Raw genomic sequence first — 22,018 nt, 5'->3', positions numbered from 1 at the left:
CAATTTCAATGCCAGTAGTGTAGAATTGTGGATGACAATGCGCCAGGTCACCAGGCCACAAATGTTCGCGACAGGTTCGATGCATATTGTGGACGATTCGAGCGAATGATCTCATCACCCAGATCGCCCGACATAAATCCCATCGAAAATTCATGCGACTTAATCGTAGAGATCAGTTCTTGCACAAAATTCTGCACGGGCAATACTTTCAGAATTATGAACAGCCATAGAGGCAGCGTGGCACAATATTTCTGTAGTGATCTTCAACCACTTGTTGAGTCCATGCCACGTCGAGTTACTGCTCTACGCCGGACAAAAGGAGGTCCGACACGATATTTTGGAGGTGTCCCATTACATTTTTCAACTCTGTGTATTTTTCCGTGTAGCTCCTTGAATGCTTAGATCGCGTAGGACGACCTCAAATGCAGCCACACGTCGCTGCTTCTTCTGTTCGACAATATCGCTGAAATCCCTCAGACATCAATCAGTTATAGAAGTAGGAAACCGGAATTTCGTTGCAATAATTACACGCCTGATGTTTGAAACTGATAAACACTATTTTATTCAAAATAATCTCTATTGTTATTTATAGATTCCTCCCACCTCTCCGGCAGGTTATGAATGCCACGCCAAAAAACAGTTCTCCTTCCAAAGCGAACCAGTCAGCGAGCAATTTTCGTACATTCTCATACGAATTGAAGCGTTTTTCAGCGAGAGCTATTAATCGGAAGGAGCCAAGTCACAAGAATAAGCCGCATGCCCTTGTATTTGCCAAATAAACGCCACGATAGTTTCCCTGGCCCGTTTTTCTGTGTGTTAAGAGGCGTTTTCATGGAGATATATGACTTTGTCCTGCCTTTTTCCATATTCCGGTCGTTTTTCACGTAATCATATATTGAAATCGATGATTTGCTTTTGGTAACAATCAGTGTCAACGGTTTCACCAGGTTTTAGCAGCTCATAATAGATGACACCCATCTGATCCCACTAAACACAGAGCATTGTCTTCTTTCCATAGCGATTTGGTGTTACAGTGGATATTGATGGTTTGCCTGAATTCATCCATGATCTGTGAATCTTAGGATCATTTTTTCATCACCTGTCACAATTCCATGGATAAACTACATTCTTGTGAATGTGGTGAGCAGTATTTCACAAGTGATCTTTCGACTGGCTTGCTGTCTATCATTCAGTTCATGCGGAACCCATTTTCCCACTTTCTGCAGCTTTTCCATAGCTCTTAACCGAAGAAAAAAATTGCAAATCTGTGGTAAGATCTTATGGGACCAAACTGCTGAGTTCATCGGTCCCTAAGCTTACCCATTACTTAATATAACTTAAACTAACGACGACACAAACACCGATTGCCGAGGGTGGACTCGAACCTCCACGATGGGGGTAGCTTCGTGATCCGTGACAAGACGCCTAGGCCTCACGGCTACCCCGCGCGGCCTCAACCGAAGAGATATGGCTTTCAATGTCATATTCAATTTTTCCTCGTGTTCCTGTTGAGCTTGAGTATCATCTTCATCCAAAAAGGCCTGCAATTGGTTGTCTTCGAACTTTTTCTACATCTACATCTACATTCATACTCCGCAAGCCACCCAACGGTGTGTGGCGGAGGGCACTTTACGTGCCACTGTCATTACCTCCCTTTCCTTTCCCGCGCTCGTGATTTCTCATGTCAAAATCACCACTTTGGAAGTTTTTGAACCACTCGAAACACTGTGTGTTCCCAAGAGCATGTTCGCCGAGAGCTGCGACAAGCATTCAGTGCGATTCTGCAGCAGTTTTCTTCGAGTGAAAACAGAAAAACAAAGCTGTCCGCAGATCGTAGTTCGTAGGCGCAAAACTCGACCTGTTTACGGGTTTGAAACAGATAACTGATGTATGGGACTTCTGTCATTATGTGTTGACATTCGCGATCAGCCACTGCAGGAAGCAGATGGCACTCCAAACGGGGTCTCACGGATCCTACACTGACGACTAAGACTCTCTATAGAGAAATCCCGGTTTCATACTTCTACACCTGGTATGTATAGTACAGATGCCCAAAAAGCGAAGAATTTCTTCCGTTCCCCACTTCGTATTTCACTTTTTTTACACTATGCTGAAACACTTAACATCAGACTCGTGCAAGTAGTGTTGCCAAATCTGGAACGAGCTGAAACAGCTAAGTTTCACTAACGAGTTGCGCAAACGAGCGCCGCGCATTTGCTGTGGCCAGGTAGCGCAGTTACATGCGCATACAGTCATCGTGTAAAATGGATTTAACTGACCGTAGGCCGGTGTAACGGTTGTGGCGCGAACTGGAGCAGCGTCTGTAGGAGCGGCCTTCTTGCTGTGTATCCAGCGACTTCAAAACACCACTTAGGAGACGGAGGTGGGCTGGACGCAGGCTGAACGAACAGCGACGAGGTGCATATCATCGGCGGTGTTGAAGGCCACCTCAGTTTATCTTTTGCATCAGTGTCGTTTTAAGAAGAAGCATCAAGATTGCTCGTGAGGTGGTGACTAGCTAATGAAGACCTGTGACCTGTGGGACGGGGTGGGCAGGCAGCGACTGTCGAGTTGAAACCGATGTGTGGCGGTCGTTTGAGCCAGTGAGCCACTGTGAGCTGCGAATAGTTGTATTTCAACATTGTTTATGTGTGGGAGCCTCTGGCCACACCTCCTTCCGTGGTACAAACAGCAGCTGGATCTCAAACCGCAACAGTGTTGTACTGGTATTAAAAATTAGAACTGGTTCACAGTAACTGAAGTTACGCTACCAATACTGGTGCGCAGCTTGTGCGTTAATTGGTTGTGACTGAAGCTGGAGTATGACCAGCAGTAGTGTTTCGAAAAATTGCTACTTGCCTTGGTAACTCAATTTTCACGTAAACAATTTTGAGCATGCACTTTCATTTTGAGTTTAGTTGAAGCTGGATGTTGACCAGTATTATCTTCTGAATTGAATCTGCTAACGTCCTTGATCATAACAATCAAAAATTTACAGAAGAATTATGGGTGGGCACCTTGATGTTGACTTAAGCTGAAACAGCGTTTTGCTTTGAATTATGTCTTCGGATGTTCTTGCTTTTAAACGATTGAGTCTTACGTAAGAATTTTGGAGGGCATGTTAGGGATTGAAGCTTGGCCAGCGGTTACATTAGATTGAGCTGTATTTGTGCCTTGAAATTTTCTTATTGTGTTGCTGCTGTTTGAACAAAAGGGTGGATGTATTTTCTGAGTGGGACTGGGTCTCACCCTCTGAAAGTGGAATTATTTTCGATGCCGTTTTGGAAAATAAAGATGTTTTTGTAAATATGTACAAGTCTCTCAAGCGAGCACCACCGCTCCCCAAAGTCCAGTTCCACTACAGTAAGGTTGTTTGGATCTTAGAGACTTTTTCATTAATGGCAGCGGGCCGTTGTGGCCGAGCGGTTCTAGCCGCTTCAGTCCGGAACCGCGCTGCTGCTGCGGTCGCAGGTTCGAATCCTGCCTCGGGCATGGATGTGTGTGATGTCCTTAGGTTAGTTACGTTTAAGTGGTTCTAAGTCTAGGAGACTGATGACCTCAGATGTTTTAAGTCCCATAGTGCTTAGAGCCACTTGAACCACTTGAACCAATAATGGCATTTTTATGAGCAGCTGTTTGCAAATGTTGTGTAATCTGGAACATTTTGTGACAGGACACGTTTGAAAATGATATAAAAAATGTGAGCTTCTTTATATAAAAACAACAATCACTAATTTGAAAATTGCATTCATTTTTCTTGTATACTGAAAATATGAAAATATAACTTCCGTGCTTTTCCACAAACTTAGCTCAGTACAATATTTCCATCGTTTCTTTAGAGTAAGATTTTCATCAAGCCACTGTCGAAGCTAGTAAGATTTATCGCCCTTCTACTTCGGCATTGTAATACTCTGTCTCCCCCCGCTCACACTTCCGAAATTACGAGTAACAGCATAACGGTTAGAAATCAAAAAGTTAACTGAAAACGACATTTTTTAATTCTTGGAAATGTTATCGTTGCAGCAAACGGTTTCGTTTGTAACGTAGTGCAAACTATATCGGCTACACTGAATCTTAATGATTCGCTGCATTATTATAGGACGCTATGTTAAGCAGTTGCGTGACATAATATTTTACAGTGTTTGTTCAAAGCCACGTTCTCCTAGTTAATTGGCGCCCTTTAATGGATTTAGAAACAGATTTAGAAACATGATAGAAAACAGCGTTCTACACAGACGGGGCAATGAAAGAGAAATTTGTAAGTCCCATAGTGCTCAGAGCCATTTGAAAGAGAAAGAGAAGTATCATGAAATATTTGTATTTCAAGGATCACTGCAGAAAGTGTAAAATATAATGCATAAATATGTTAGTTAAGTATGTACTAATCCGTCATATATGCATCTACATGCACTATCATGCAAATATGCAAAAATCAGAGCTCTAATTATTAGCGTTGCTTGGAAAGCAAACAATGAAGCATCTATTGTTTCTTGAACTTGCCTCGATTTTTTTTTTACAATGAAGCCTAAAAATCACAACACTGGATGTGAGACAATGATGTTTTCCCAGGGGACTGATGACCACAGATGTTAAGTCCCATAGTGCTCAGAGCTATTTGAACCATTTTTTATGTTTTACCGCTCTTGTAGCACTTATTGTTTCACCTTCTATGGTTCCTTACGCAATTACACATGTTTGTAGGATCTTTCTGTGATTACCGTAGTCACCTTTAGGAAAGAAATATGCCGTTGAGCTCTAAAGATGATGGAAAAGCGACTGCTTTTGTAGAAGAAGGTCACAACATGCATTAAGTTGCAGAAATATTTAGAACTACACCATACATTGTTTCCAGAACCATAAGAAGGTACAGGGACCTGGAGACAATGCATAGAATCCAGGATCAGGGCCGAGAAGAGCAGCTTTCGGTAGATATGCCCACTTCTTGCAACTTCAATTGTCACACCACCACCGTTGTAGCGCGAAATCGACTCCACTAAGTTCGAGGGGTCAATATTAGCGAGAAAATCGTCCGAAGCAGACTGGAAGAGGATAGTCCTCAATACGGAATACTTAATAAAGGCTTAAAACACACCAGAAAGCATCGCATACCTCGACCACTTTTCACAAGGGAATATCGCAGCTGGAGCATACAACGATGGCAGCAAATGTTATTCACCCATGTGTCTCGATTTGGCCCCAGCGGTCTCCTAACGGTAAACAGAGGACACAGATAAGGCCTGGGGAAGGTATTCCCCCAGCGCATTCTTATCCAGGACGCCATTTCATGGTGGTCCTCTGATGATGTGTGCTGGAATCAGTATGAGTGCAAGGACAGATTTGGAATTCGTGAAGCTTGCGAGCGTTGTAGAACATCTTTATGTGCAACAAATACGTTTGGAGCATGTGACTCCTTTCGCTGTATATATTAGTGATGGTTTTACGCTAGTGGATGGCAATGAATGCCACGATTAGTGGCCGCGAGGTTTGAGGCACCATGTCACGGATTGCGCGGCCCCTCCCACCGGAGGTTCGAGTCCTCTCTCGGGCATGGATGTGTGTGTTGTTCTTAGCATCATTTAGTATAAGTTAGTTTAAGTAGTGTGTAAGTCTAGGGACCGATGACCTCACCAGTTCGGTCCCTTAGGAATTCACGCACATTTGAATATTTGACAATGAATGGTGCGAGAATTGCGCAAGAGTTCTTGAATGAAACGGAGATTCATGCCGTAGCTTTGCCTGCTTGAATCCTAACGGGATGACCAACTGAGAATAAGAATTCTTCAGCAATTTTCTGAGACCCGACAGGACTCACGGGAGGCGCTCCTGTAAAAATGGACGATGATTCCTGAATAGGATATTCCTGCATTCATCAAGTGCATGTCTGAAAAGTTGGATGCCGTGATTTGTGCAAGAGGAAGTAACATACACTTTTTAAGATGCAAAGCAAGGTCAGTGAAGTAAAGTGTGAAGTGTGGAAAAACAAAATAGGCCTGCATTACCTTCATGAGCTTCCTCAAGATATGCTTGAAGCGTGAACCCATTCGAGTTACCTCTGCATCTCTGGGTTAATTTGTTTCAATTTTTTTCATTGTTAGACGCGTAAATGGAACCGTATAACAATTTGTCATAATATAGTAAATTGGTGCCATAAAAGTGACTGAAATTTAAAATAAAAATAAAATATATAAAAAAAAAGATCTTAGTGTAGCGATCTTCGTGCTGGTCAGTGTATCATGATAGGAGTAGCGCGACTTTATGGCAGAAGTATTGTATGTTGTAAAAATTATTTCATTCAGATCAGAAAAGAGAAGTTGTAGCTAATGACGGAGAAGTTAGCACTATAGCCGGAAAATGTAAGTTCTGGAGATTAAATAATTCCAGAGGAAAGAACAGATTTCTGTGAAGAAGAAAGCAACACAGTTATTTCTTAGCCATGCGTGAAACAGTTTTTTCTCGTGATAACAAATTCTTTATTATTTTTTGCGAAATATCTGAAGAAATTATTCTGTTCATTTCCTCATTTTAACATTAAAATTTAGCGGTCAGATGCAGTTCTCTTCTTTGATTTCATTGCTTTCTTGGTCTGCACGAACTTTGTCGCTCTCTAGGAATTTAGCTTTCAACAGAACTTCCAACTTCAGCTTCATACTGTTGCCTCGAATTTCATTCACTAGGTTGCACATCTCACTTGTGTGTCTTCTCCTCTGTGTAATTTATATACTCTGAGAAACCTCATTTATGAACCAACAGTGTGGCTTGCTAGTCGTTATCAATAATTCTATAGCATATAATATTTTCTATACAGGAATTCAATACATTTCATTTCACTGTGTTTTGTTTTAGAATTTCTGCTGTGCATTTATTTATTGTTCCGTATGTTCTTTGGTCATCTTCTAATGTATGTCATTATAGTAACTGTAAATAATTTTACAGCCCATTTAACTAAAGCATTTAATTGCGTGAGCTGCTTCATTATTTACTACCTTTTTTTTCAATGAAACGTTTCTCTTCTTTCTCTCAATCGTTTCTTGAATCGTCAAGCAGCACGACAAGTACTGAAATTTTGGTAATAACTAAAGCTGTCTTTTCAAGAGTTGCCTTGCTGTTTATAGTCGCCTAGTTACTTATTAGTCAGTGTTCTGCTAGCACAAAGTGGCTTGTAGTTTACACAGAAAATGTAACATCTACGAAGGAAGTGGCTTCCAGAGCGGTTGTTTGAACACTTCTTGAGCTTTGTTCATCAATCTAGGATCCTTACCAGATAGAACTGATAAAAGGAATAGGAAGATACAACGAAGAGCGGCGCGTTCCGTTACGAGTGCGAGAGCTTTACAGATATGCTCAACAGACTCACCTGGCAGACGTTACAAGAGATGATTATGATAATGGGAAGCTTCAGCGTCTCATAAAACTCCCATAAAGGATGAAGTAGGAAACACTGGACATTCTTTGGGGTGGGGATGGTGGTAGGAGGGAGAAATTCATTCACCTTTTGTTGCACACAAACTCATATTAATGTAAACAGTTAATCCAAATAGCAATATAATGAAATATTGTGGCAAATGAGTGCTTACCAGATGTCTAAGCAGGCAAAAGTTTTCCCTCGACACAATAGTTCTGATACAGATAGAAACAATAAAAGCAACAGATTTGGATTAAATAACAATTACATTACGATTTTGTTGATGTGTTTTGTCACATGTTATGATGGTGCATTCATGAAATTAATAACAGGACTCAATGGAATGTGCGGTCTGTGGACCTTGGGTTGGCTTCTGAATGTTGGTGCCTTTGGATGCTTCTGTGTGGTCTTTTTTTTCATCTGAGAGTATGTGTCTGATGTCTTTGAGGTTGTTTTTTATGTATGTCTGGAAGCGATATAGTGATTACCATTTACACATCAGACGGCAGCAGCCGATTTACGCTAATGCAACTTTCATGGGATTATTGTACCATGATTAAAAATAGAATGGTAGGGAACAGTCGTTACAGATCAAACGGCAGAAGCCAATAGGCGTTAATGCACATTTCATGAGCCTACAGCAATGCGATTGCGATAAAATGTTTTCGGTGTTAACTATCTCGAGGACTACACTGAAGATAACCTGAACAGTGACAATTTGACTTACAGACAGTAAATGACACGCTTGGCAAATGCATACGTAACTGAATAAATAGAATAAGAAACTTTAAACATGCAAGTCTTTCATCTGAAACACTACTTAGCTATCACCTGAAAAGGACAGGCACTAATTACATAGAGATTAAGTTTGTGAATCTCAAACCATTAAACGACACTTATCTTATAAATATATCTGAGCTCCAGGCGCCATCCAGGTGCAGACGCGATTGCTATGCAGAACAGGCAGCGTGGCCATCGGCCAGTTGTCCCACTCGAGCACTAATTTTCGAGTGGACTAATAGTGGGATATATACAAGTCTCAGACCGACTACGTCTCACGTATACTCCGTCGAACAGAATTCACGTCAAAACAGGCAGCTGAGGGAACCTGGAGCGTAAACTGAACGTTAGTATATACTAAACAGGAAAAGCACGCAAGGGCCCGAAGGTGTAGTTCAAACCCACAACCGAGGCTCAGAAATACAACATATGGTAAAAAATTACTACCCAATAACTCGTACGTCCCAATACGAGAACGAACACGCTGCAACTGAAACTCCTTAAATAAATAGTCCTAAACTAATAAACCCAAGGTAATGCACTTGAAACGATATTAGATAAAACAACATCAAATTAGCACACCACGTTAAACAAATTGTCACTGCCTCCAAGCAGTAACCAAATCACACTCAAACCCAGATATTTTAAACAAGTAATTCAAATCACACTTACGTAAGATTAACCCATTCAAAGGCATAAAATGATAAATTAGCCTTACAGTAATTACACATAACTGATGGACCCAAATATTCAAGAATCCCCAGACCGATCTGGCAGAATGAGCATACATCGGTGCATCGGTGGGTTCAAAGTTACACAGTGCTTTCTGAAACACAATAGCAACTAACAAATAATTCAGACTGGAACAGCAAATTTCGCAGCGGCAAACCATAAGAAATTGTGCACAGGGTTTCGGGATTGAGAATTAAACTGTAGTGTCGGCAGACTTGCCAACACTACGCACACTAATTGAAAGAGGCGGCCAAGATGCCCGCTCTAACTCACGAAGGATGGAGTGAGGTCTGAAACAGGATACGTAATGAATGCTATAAAGAAAAGTACGTAGCTTCTGGACTACTTAACTTTAATCCATCCTTTGTATACATCGTTCTTGATGAGACATCTGGAGGTTGTGGCGATACAAGTGAGACTCTTTAGATACAAGCTATCTAAGGCTAATGGCGCCTTGCTAGGTCGTAGCCATGGACTTAGCTGAAGGCTATTCTAACTGTCTCTCGGCAAATGAGAGAAAGGCTTCGTCAGTGCAGTCGCTAGCAAAGTCGTCGTACAACTGGGGCGAGTGCTAGTCCGTCTCTCGAGACCTGCCGTGTGGTGGCGCTCGGTCTGCGATCACTGCCAGTGGCGACACGCGGGTCCGACATGTACTAATGGACCGCAGCCGATTTAAAGCTACCACCTAGCAAGTGTGGTGTCTGGCGGTGACACCACATAAACAGTAACATGTCTCAGGTTCATCACACTTGCAACACGGAGGGCAGAATGTATGTCTCCAACTAAGGACGTAAATACAATGATATGACCTTATTACGTCACTTTAAGTCCGTGTCCAACAGCATCGGAAAGTTAGGTAACCACTTAGTAAACCCAACAACACATATTCGGCTTTTTTTATGAGTCATCAGACTGGTTTGATTGGACCTGCCACGAATTCCTCTCTTGTGCCAACACCTTCTCCTCAAAGTAGCACTCGTGGCCTACGTCCTCAACTATCTGCTGGATGTATTCTAATATCTTTCTTCATCAACAGTTCCTGCCCTCTGCAGCTCCCTCTAGTCCCACGGAAGACATCTCCTGATGTCTTAACAGATGTCCTATCATCCCACATCTTCTCGATTTCAGTGTTTTCCACATTCCCTTCCTCGCCGATTCTGCGCAGAACCTCCTCATTCGTTACCTTATCAATCCACCTAATTTTCAACCATTAGTCTGTAGCACCACATCTCTTTTCCATTCTTTTGTATTGTATTCTTGTCAGCAATTTGTAAGGGCTGTTAAGCTGATTTTTGTGATAATTCTCGCACTTGTCAGCTCCTGCAGTCTTCGGAACTGTGTGGATGATACACCTCGGAAAATCAGATGGTGTGTCGCCATGCTTACACATTCTACAAACCAACATGAATAGTCGATTTGTTGCCACTTCTCCCAACGATTTTAGAACTTCTGATGGAATGTTATCTGTAGCTTCTGTGGCCGGCCGCGGTGGTCTAGCGGTTCTAGGCGCTCAGTCCGGAACCGTGCGACCGCTACGGTCGCAGGTTCGAATCCTGCCTCGGGCATGGATGTGTGTGATGTCCTTAGGTTAGTTAGGTTTAAGTCGTTCTAAGTTCTAGGGGACTGATGACCTGAGATGTTAAGTCCCATAGTGCTCAGAGCCATTTGAATTTTGTAGCTTCTGTCTTAGTTAATCTTAAGTCTTCCAAAGCCCTTTTAAATTCTGATTCTAATGCTGGATCCCCTATTTTATCTAAATCGTCTCTTGTTTCTTCTTCTATCACATCAGACAAACCTTTCCTCTCAAGAGGCCGTCAGTGTACTATATCCACCTTTCCACTCTCTCCTCTGCATTTTAAAGTGGAACCCCCGTTTCACTCTTCATGTTATACCCTTGTTTTTAATTTCATCGAACCTTGTCTCATACATTCTGAGTCAGTCCTTCCGACAATCATTCCTTCTTCGATTTCTTCACATTTTTTTCATGCAGCCATTCCGTCTTGGCATCCCTGCACTTCCTAACTGTTTCATTTCTCAGCGTTATTTTTGTATTCCTGAATTTCGCTGAACATTTTTTTCACTTCCTTCTTTCTTTGTACCTATGTCTTTCTTTCCAACTTCTGTGATTGCCAATTTTAGAGCTGTCCATTCCTCTTCAGCTGTACTGCCTACTGAGCTACTTCTTATTACTGTGACTTTGATCTTACAGAACTTCATGCTTATCTCGTCATTCCTTAGTACTTCCGTATCCCAATGCTTTGCACAATCCAGCGTCTGATTTCGGAATCTCTGTCTGACCGTGATGTAATCTAAATGAAATCTTCCTGCATCACCCGGCCTTTTCCGAGTATACCTCCTCCACTTGTTCAAATGGTTCAAATGGCTCTGACCACTATGGGAATTAACTTCTGAGGCCATAAGTCCCCTAGAACTTAGAACTACTTAAACCTAACTAACCTAAGGACATCACACACATCAATGCCCGAGGCAGGATTCGAACCTACGACCGTAGTGGTCGAGCGGTTCCAGACTGCAGCGCCTAGAAGCGCTCGGCCACTGCGGCCGGCCCTCCTCTTGTGATTCTTGAACGGACTACTCGCTATCAGTAGCTGAAATTTATTACAGAACTCAGTTAGTCTTTCTCCTCCCTCATTTCTTGTACATAGCCGGTATTCTCCTGTAACCTTTCGATCTACTCCTGCCCGCTATAACTGCATTCCCGTCCTCCTTGACTATTAGATTTTCATCACCCTTTACATACTGTATAACCCTTTCAAATTCCTCACATGGTTTCTCTATCTCTTCATCTCCAGCTTGCGACGTCGGCTTGTATACCTTAACTATCGTTGTCGTTATTGGTTTGCTGCCCATTCTGATAAGAACAACCGTATCACTGAACTATTCACTGTAACACACTGTCTGCCCCAACTCCCTATTCATAACGAATCCTACTCCCGTTATAGTATTTGGCGCTGCTGTTGATATTGCCCTGCGTGCATCTGACCAGAAATCCTTGTCGTCGTTCCATTTCACTTCACAGACCCCTACTATATCTAGATTGATTCTTTGCATTTCCCTTTTCTGATTTCGTAGCTTCCCTACTACGTTCAAGCTTACGACATTCCACGTCCCGACCAGTAGAACGTTATCCTTCCGTTGGTTATTCAATCTTTTTCTTATGGTCACCTGCCTTTTGGCAGTCCCCTCCCGGAGATCCGAATGGGGGAATATTCCGGAATCTTCTGCAATGGAGAGATCATCATCACATTTTTTTCAATTACAGGCCACATGTCCTGTGGATACAAGTTATATGGCTTTAATGCAATGGTTTCATAACATCCTGCATCCCCATACCGTTGATCATTGCTGATTCTTCCGCATTTATGGGCAGTTTCCCATCCCCAAGGACAAGAGAGTGCCCTCAACCTCTGTCGCTCCACCGCCCTGTTTGACGAGGCCTTTGGCGGAATGAGGGTGACTTCATATGCCGGAAGTCTTCGACTAACGAGGACCAGACTTCTTCGCTACGCAGTTCACCCCAAAATGGGCCCAATACAGCCGGCGCCGAGTCGAGTACACGATTTTATAGTAACAGTATTCGCCGCCTAGTGTGCCTCCAGTTTGCACTAACAACCAACTAACTGCCCCGTACTCCGCACATTCGCCTCGTCGATATCCTCTCGCCGTGAGCGCCGCCTCTCGACCGCATCACGAGCGCCGAAAGGGTACGAACTCTGGATAAGCCGGCACCTCTCAGATTACTACTGAAATTTCGAAACAGCACTTTCCAGGAAATGTCGGACAACATACTATATGTTCCCGCACATACTTCGCGAAATGACCACGACGAGAGAAATCGAGGAATTAGAGCTAATACAGAGTCTTGACGACATCCATTCTTTGCATGCGCCATTCGCAAGTGGAAAAGGAAGGGGGGAGGGGGGGAATCAGTTAGTGGTACCCTGAACCACACACCATTAGGTGGCCTGCGGGGTATGACGTAAATTTAGATGTCGAACTAGATATACGTTTGTCCCATGCACATGTACCTACAGAAACATCTGCATTACTAAACGGTTAATATCACTCAGACTTACATACAGGCTACCTATCTGACAGCTTTCAAAAGGAAGAAAAATTTGATTTCAGTACCTCATATAATTATTGGACCTCTCTACAGATGAAGAGGTGTAATCTTACGTCAAAGGTTTAACACAGCGGGCAAACTACCCTGACTGTATTCATCCATACAGCTTTATAACATGGGCAGCCCCAGCTACTACTACTACTACTATTACTACTACCACGTCGAAATTCATGGTAAATTAACTTAAATAAAACAACAAACAGCTGTTAGTTGATGATTTATTCTAAAGTCACTCAACCCATTCCGCTGCGTTAAAGCAGAATCGTCACGTGAAAAGTAGTTTCACATGGATTAGTAGACGGAGATGCTTCCTAGGTTCGTAGCTGCAGAATCCAACGTCATGGTGAGGGTAAGTAGAAAATAGTAACCGGCAGAGAATTGGCCATGAGGTACAATAAGGAACTAGACGGAAACGAGATTAAACATATCAGATAGCAGGAAATCACATTTATACTTGCAAATCCTGTAGTTGGTTGTCGCGCAGATGAAGCGCGCTTTTTTATTGTTCCTCATTCCCTACTTTATTCGCCCCAATTCTCTCCCGGCTATTAACTGTTGACTACTTCTCCAGTTCATGGCTTTGGATTTTGTGAGTATGAAAGAAGCCGTCTGCGTGTGCTAATCTATGTGAGACTACTTTTCGCATCAGGGTACTGGTTTAACGCAGCGGAAACGCTCGTTTGAATAAATTGTCAATTAACCTCTCTTCGCGTTTTTCTTCAAGATCAAAAACTTTACACATAATTTCACTCAATTTCGGATTTTTTTTTCTCGCTGACACCTCCACAAAATAACGAGAGTAAAGAAGTTTATCGCCTACTGCATTTTTGCAGTTCATGCAGCAACAGTCTTTCATCAGGCATGACATTTTAATGTATTTCATCTCTGCTACTAACTCTATTCTTTACACATGTACTGAATGTAGCAGTAAAATTATATCGTCTTAGGGAACATAATTTAGGAGATATAACGTCATAAACATTTAGAAGTGTGAAAAATTAGCTTTCCTCAAAACGGAGCGCAAATTTTTCAGGGGAGTTCGAATCATTAAAGTATCGTGATGAGGGTGCGGGTTCGCTGGCAACATAAAGCTCCTGCTCAGAATCTAGTGACAAAATATCGGATACCAAAACAACATCTAGCAACTAAATATAGAAGAAATGCGTGCAAACAAGGGTGAACGTTTGGACATGTTAAGAGCTGATTACAATATGACATTATTACCGTGCAAGAACAGCGCACAACACTAGAACAATAGCCTACAGTCAATGGTATCTGTGATGGTAATCGAAGATATGATTACAAACCGCGCTGCTGCTACGTTCGCAGGTTCGAATCCTGCCTCGGGCATGGATGTGTGTGATGTCCTTAGGTTAGTTAGGTTTAAGTAGTTCTAAGTCTAGGGGACTGATGACCTCAGATGTGAAGTCCCATAGTGCTCAGAGCCGTTGAACCATTTTTATGATTACAACAGCGAACTTTGTGAAAATTATAGCGGACCACATGGATCGCTTCATGTTTGAAGTCTCGAATGCAACGACGACGTCTTCTAGCTGTATAACTGTCCGTGTTGAAAGATCAGAATAGTGCTACAGTGGTTTGAGGGGCATTAGAGTGAGATCACTTTGATGTCCTCTCCAGAAAATGTGGCTGATCTGTACCCATTGAAACACACATCGGGTGCGAGCTGCGACTCCGAAAACCACCGTCCCGTAATTGGCGGGAAATGCTTTATTTGTGCATAGACATCTGGTGCCAGATACTTCTGGAATCCGGTCAAGGACTTATAGAATCCACACGAAGCAGAATCTCTGTTGTACTGCGTTTGAAAAGTGGAACGACACGCTGTTAAACAGATGGTCGTAATGTTCTGGTTGATAGGTGTACACAACATAGAATGTGATTGTGGCGCAATGAAGTAGACGTTGTAAGTGAATGCGTTAAGAGGAATTTTTGATGGGAATGCAGTGACTTCATAATGACCTCTCTATAGGTTGCTCCATAGTTAAGTTTCTGGAGGATTTGTGATGCTAACAACACCCAGCGTCCACCTGTTAAAATTTTACACTAATCTGCTAATATTTATGTAAGCTTGTCTTATACATTATTTTCTGTTTTACGTGTCACATATTCATGTGATTTACTAAGAGATAAATGAGTAAATAACATAAAAAACTGTAGTATTTCAGTACAGTTTACAGGCAGGCAGTTTAAACAAACCATTTTGTATGCAATTTGCTTCCAATTTAAATTCATGAAGGCTAGTTTAACGTGGTCAGTTAACCGTAACAGAGAGGGTAATACGACGTAACACAGAGACCGTTCATATAGCAATCTTCTTCTGTGAGAAGCTCTAGCCATTTAGTAACTACGAAACACAGAGTGACAATTAACCAGAATACATAGTGGAAATGTGCTATAACACTGCAGCTATTGATGTTTGATACTGTAATGTTTCCCACCTCTACAACGGCTAGGAGTAGACCACACATGAAGCAAGTTCTTCGCAAGAGGTGCATAGAAAAAAAAATAGCTAATATGTGGACTATAAGTGGGTAATTGAGGATACGAAGTCGCGACGTAGCGTTGTGCTGAACATCCGTCAGCTTGAGAATCTTGAAGGCTCTGTACAATCTCTCACATATAGCATCACAGCGAACGTATTATCTGCAGACATCCCTAGCATCTACTTAGGAGGTTCCGGCAGGGAAAACTGCCGTTACAGCTAACCCTTACCAACGGAAAATAGATGAGAATCCGAGACTCAAGGTAATTTATATCGGCATAGACTAAAGACAAATATAACTAACAAAAGTCTTGCAGGTAGAAAAAGAAATAAGTTACCAAATAGCCAACTGCAGCATCAGTAATTACCAATGTATGGTTCGCAGTGATCTCGAGAACATTCAGTTTCCCTCTCAAATCCAGTTATTGGTAATTTCTTAATAGTATTTAGCGAACTATAAGGTGCTTCTATTTTAACCTATGGCCACAGAAAAAAAAGATTAATAACTAGTTTCAGGGAAAGTGTTCCTTCACTGGTAGTAGTGCACCTTCACTGGCCCATTTAGTGAAAGTGGATTACTGATAGCAGTTCTGTCAAACAATACACATTAACTATGGATAGTGCACTACACTAGTGAATGTATACCTTCACTGCCGAGGGGTAAGGAATGTGAACCATGGCTGTAACAACAAAACAGTCGTACTTCTAAAGTTGCATTTATCACGTGTTGTTTGAAAACATAGTCATATTATGTAAAATTCATTTACTGCAGCAACGACGTGCACCATGGCACTTTTAGTTGCACAACACATTTTTGTTTTTTGCAGAAGCATCCCAGAGTCTAGCATTTTAGCTGTCAGTTGCATTTGAAGAATCCCTGGCCGCTTCCCATTGACTGAGCCATCGCAACTGTCCTCAGGGCAACAGTTTCCTCTGCTGGAACTTCCTCCTCTGAGATTGTTCTTAGAGGGCAAGTACTGAACTGGGACGTGAAACAAAATGTTGTAGCCACACTGGCTTATCGTATCGTCCCTTCCATAATTATTTAAAACCAGACAATTTATTACCGTTCATATAGTTGGCTCAGCACAGAGTCTCTCGTCCTAATCCGGTAGAAACCATCGGCCATTGTCTCGAGTACGACACTCAAGATCGACCTAGCATCTCCTCTTCCTCTATCAAAGTTGGGAACTGTAACTCTCACAGTACAACCCTATTTCGCTGTTGGAAAGCAGTGATCTGAACACTGCCGCATTCTTTGCGCTTGTTCTTCTAAGCACTTGTGCACTTCAGTTCTATGTTTTTTAATAGCACGAGTTGACTCGTCTAAATCAGTCAGGCAGTAGTCACTATTGTCAGGAATACTTTCTTTCTCTCTATTCTCAACCTCTGTTCCTGTTCCTTCAACGGAGATATACTGCGATCATTATCTTGCAACGTTTCGGTCCCTGTCTCACTGGTAACACTCACTTGATTAATTATATTTTCAAGGTCATTCTCAGAGTGAACGTTCATCAATGCTTCAAGAGGTAAACTTGTTGAAGGCAAACCATGTTTAAGAGGGCAGCCAAACATCGCCTTGTATGGAGATCATTTAATTCGAAAATGTACAGCGCTATCTTCACTATCTGCAAAAATCTTAATACACGGCTCCACTCTGCAGTGTTGTGCTCCTGAATCCATGTAGTTAGCATATTTTCTATGTCTTGATATGCTCGCTCTACGCTGCCTTGTCTCTGTCTGTGTCTAATTTTTCCATGGACAATCTTAAAATTGATCCATAGTTCAGTTAAGCTGCTCATTATTTTGCTAACGGACTCTCTACCATTGTCAGACTGCAATACTGGGGGAGCTCCTAACAAAGCAAAAGTAATGTTATCCCAACCTCTTCAGTTGTTTGGGACTTCAGTGGCCTGAGCATAAGGAATTCAGTGAGGTGGTCCTGCTAAACCATTACGAATTTGTAATCTCCACCTGTTTGCGATTGGAAGTCGATGAGATCAACTTGACATCTGGAGTTTAGTTCCTTGAACAGCATTGGCTTCACTACTACTCCCTTTTACTGACCTTTTTGCTCTTATAAACAAGGCTCACACAAACTAAGATAAATTGGGACGTCTCTCTATGTCATATTATAGAACTTTAGCTTCAAAAATTTCATCATTCCGTCGCGTCCATGAGGCCTGTCATAACATGAGTATCATGCAGAATATCGTACAGTTCTTCACCATAAACATAATATTTACCTTACCTTCTTCAGTTACGGGTTGTTTGGTTACTCCATTCACTTCCAGCACTTCATATCTCTTCAAAAACTTGTAGTCGTTGTCTCCTCTTTCATCCAGATTTTAGTGATTTTACTTTGCTGATAAGTGACTCGTATTTTTCTCTGTCCATGAAGACAGAATTATAACTGAAATTTCCCCATTACACTCTAAGATGATAGTAGGACTTCACTGATTCAACCATATCTGCACTGTTGTGAACTGTAACTGCACTACTGTCAACCACAGCTGCACAGCTGTAAACCGTAACTGTACTACTGTCAACCATACCTGCACTGCTGTATAACATAACAATAACGAGATCACGACAGTTGCATTCATGCTCAGGCGTGGTAGCATTGTTGGACGCACCGTTAACAGCCCCAGAGCAGCGATGGTATACCTTCACTAGTGGATAATATACTACTGTACACTTTCCCTAGCCTTGCACAATGATCGTTCACCTTCACTAATGGATTGTATTTTTCACTTTATGGTAAGCTCTCACTGATCATTTTAGTGATGGTGTACATCCACTAGGGGAGGTTTACCTTCCCTAATATTGCACTTTCACTATAACATATGTATGTTGAAGGTCTACCGGAAAATTATAAGAATCGTCTCTCAGTTGGAAAATATGGACTTTTTCAGGTCTGCTCCTGTTGATCACATAGAAATGGAAAAGATAAAATTAAGTTTTCAGAAGCTTTTACAAGCAGTAGTTAATCACGTGCCGACACCATGACGGAAACGAGGAGGAAACTTAACAGACAGTTCAATGTTAACAGCATGGATGTGGTTGCAGATTTTAGTGCTCCTTCCCCGCAGATTTTGAGAAGAAATTATAATGAGAGGCTGGACATAAATGAAATGGGCGGTGGTTGATCTCGTTGCACAAAAGTAGCTTTTATATTGCCGCTGAGATTTGTCTCTGCAAGGCAACACGTGTTGCCACATAAAGAGTCTATGTGAGCTTATTTGCAATCCTTATTTTCTTGACAACGTCACTTCATCTTGGAGCAGCGTTTCTTCTCACTTCTTTCAATTCACTCTGTACTTTTGTATGGTAGTGTTCTCAGCAACTTTGTGCATTAGAGTTTTAAATTTGTATACATGGTTAAATATATTCTCAAGAATACTAATTTAATACACAAGAGTACTAATTTCTTTCAGGAACAGGTATTCATTAACTTCTTTATCCTTCTTCTTTATCCAATTCCGGCCATCTCTGGATTGCTGGACCAACTTGCTGATTATGTATTCTTTTCTGATTTTCATTAAATAGGCAAGGTGTAGAATTTTCTTTTTATGTAATTTACTTTTTACTGCAATAAACAACTGTGAATTTATACAACTGTTCCGTGCACTGCCGGCTGCAGCCGTATGGTGTGTCAGATCTGACTATATGGCCAGCGTGAAGGCTGAAACTAATCACAATTTTTAAATAAACGTTTATTTTGATCTTCAGTGTTTTATTAATTGATGATTTTTTCCAGGTTTTATGGCTTCAACACCAAGTTTTCCTGTTATGAATTCTTTTATCACTGACGTGTGGCTATGGAATTTCAGCTTGCCCTGTAATTCAGTGGAACTCCCTTCGTGTTGTTTTCGTGCTGACAGGGTTCGCGAGGCGACAATCAGTTATATATGAATGCATGGTTTCGAGGCGATATGAATTAATAAAATTTTCTCGGTCTTCCAGCCGCGTCAGCTGATTAAAATCCCACGAACTTTCGACCGAGCTCTCCTCGGTCATTGTCAAGTGGTAAGAATGACTACTGTGTCGCCGCGGCTGCGTCGTTATATATGCTGGCTGTGACGTCACTAGTGCTCTCTTCCTCGCCTTATATGGTAATGTTTTCATCCCGCGTCCGTCGCGCCCGTTTTAACCTTGCGATGGTCGGCTCCCAGGCTGTGCTGAGCTGCAAACCGCCGTCCTTGTTGATGGTGTTTTCAGAGGTTTTTATTTCATTACCTTCTTTTATGACGCTATCCCAAAATCCCTTCGTCCTCATAATGACAGATGTTTCGTCGAATAGAATTCGGTGTCCATTTTCTAAGGCGTGTTCTTCCACGGCTGATTTTTCAGGATAGCTTAGGCGTAAGCAGCGCTCGTGTTCCGTCCGGCGTTGCTCCACAGTGCGTACTGCTTGGCCGACGTAGTAACAGCCACACTAACATGGTATCTTGTACACTCCAGGCGTTCTAAGACACCGGCCTCATGAGCTGTCGAATTTTTGCTGGGGGTCTGAACACCGATGAAATTTTATACCTCTACAGGAGCCGGCTAATCTTTCCCGACACTGTACCACAGAAAGGCAAAAGCACAAGTTTCTTGCTTTCTTCTTCGGTGATGTTCTCTCCTCTGTTGCTGTGTTTCTTGCGTGTCACGCCAGATATAGCCTGTGACACCTGTCCGTGGCTGTACCCGTTTTCCCGGAAGACTTTTCGTCGGTGGCTCAGTTCTAGTGGCAGACTTTCAGCGTCTGAGACGACTTTAGCACGATGGACGAGGGTATTCAGAAAGCCACGTTTATGTGCCGGATGGTGGTGGCTGGGAGCGTGCAGATACCGATGTGTGTGTGTCGGTTTCCTGTAGACACTGTGGCTGAGGTGGCCATTGGTTTTTTCCTTCGAACGAGGACGTCTAGGACGGGCAATGCACCATCTGTCTCGACTTCCATCGCAAACTTGACCTGATCGTGAATGCTGTTCAGGTGTTCTAAGAATTCTCCGAGTTTTTCACGACCATCGGGCCAGATGATAAAAGTGTCATCGGTAAAAGCAACTTGGCTTAGCTGGAGCCGTGTCCAAGGCGATGTCATCAAATTTTTCCATAAAAGGGTTGGCTATGGATGGAGCTAATGGGCTTTACATAGCCACGCCGTCCGACTGGTCGAAATACTGGCCGCCACGTAGGAAATACGACGATGTCAACGTGTGCTTAAACAGTCCCACAATTATGCTATCAAATAACTGGGAGAGGATATCTATACAGTGTTTCACCGGAAAACTTGTAAATAGGGAGACCACATCAAAACTAACCATTATATCTCCTTGACTAAGTCGCAGTTGTTTAATTCTGTTGATAAAGTCGTCGTTGTTCTTAATACGATGCACACAACGACCCACATGCGGTGCAAGGAGGTTGGCCAGGTCTTTTGCCAATCTGTAATTGGGTGCCCCAATGGTGTTCACAATGGGACGAAGAGGAAAATCCGGATTGTGGATTTTTGGTAGTCCATAAAGCGTAGGTGGCCTCCGCGCCTGAGGGAGGAGATTCTTAATAAAGCTCTCTCCCAGTGTTGACTGTTTCAGAAGCTCTGATATCTTCCTCATTATTCTTGACGTCTGGTCCCGTGGCAGTTTCCGGTTTGTATCCTCGTCAAGAATCAACTGATTTTGGTGTCGTAGCTTTATTCAGAATGACGGATGCATTGCCCTTGTCAGCTGGCAGAACCACGATGAGGGAGTCGTTGCGGAGTGCGTGAAGATCATTGCTTTTAGCCCTAGTCAAGTTAGACCTCAGTGGTTTAGATTTTGAAATGATACGACACGTTTGGCGACAATCAGTTCTTCCTCACAATCCACTTCAACAACTGTCCGTCAGGATCAGTCAACAGTTTAGTCTGCTCTGTGACTTAGCGAATGATGTTGAACCGGGTCAGCTACCTTTCATAAATTGACCATCTCGTCCGCGTGGGTTCGCAGGCGCGGTATAGAGTACGCTGTTTATCCAGGGAGCGTGGTGGTGCTGATGCTGGTGTCGCGATCGGGGAAACGAGGCATCGCCGCGTGGTGTAGTGAGTTGGAACCGCAGGTGCTGGTGTCAAGAATGACGAACATTATATAGATGACAAAGTGGCAGAATGTTCTACTCTTATCTCCTTTAGGCTGTACTAAAAGACTTGTAAACGTTTTTAATAAAAAGCCAGGAATCGTATATTCGTATCAGTATCAGATGGAAGTACTTCCACACAAAACATAATGCCAAAACTCATACTCCATCTAATGGATAAAACGAAAGTAAGTTGTCAAAGAGATGAGACAGATGTAAGAATTACAGATCATTATTATCATCATACTGACTCTAAGACTTATCTTAAAAAATTGATTAAGGAAAGGCAAACCTACGTTTCTAGCATTTGTAGACTTAGAGAAAGCTTTTGACAATGTTCATTGGAATA

This window comes from Schistocerca nitens, chromosome 8 (genome assembly GCF_023898315.1).
Source record: "Schistocerca nitens isolate TAMUIC-IGC-003100 chromosome 8, iqSchNite1.1, whole genome shotgun sequence".
Classification (NCBI taxonomy): domain Eukaryota; kingdom Metazoa; phylum Arthropoda; class Insecta; order Orthoptera; family Acrididae; genus Schistocerca; species Schistocerca nitens.
The sequence above is the reverse complement of the archived record's forward strand: the minus strand, read 5'-3'. Positions refer to the sequence as shown.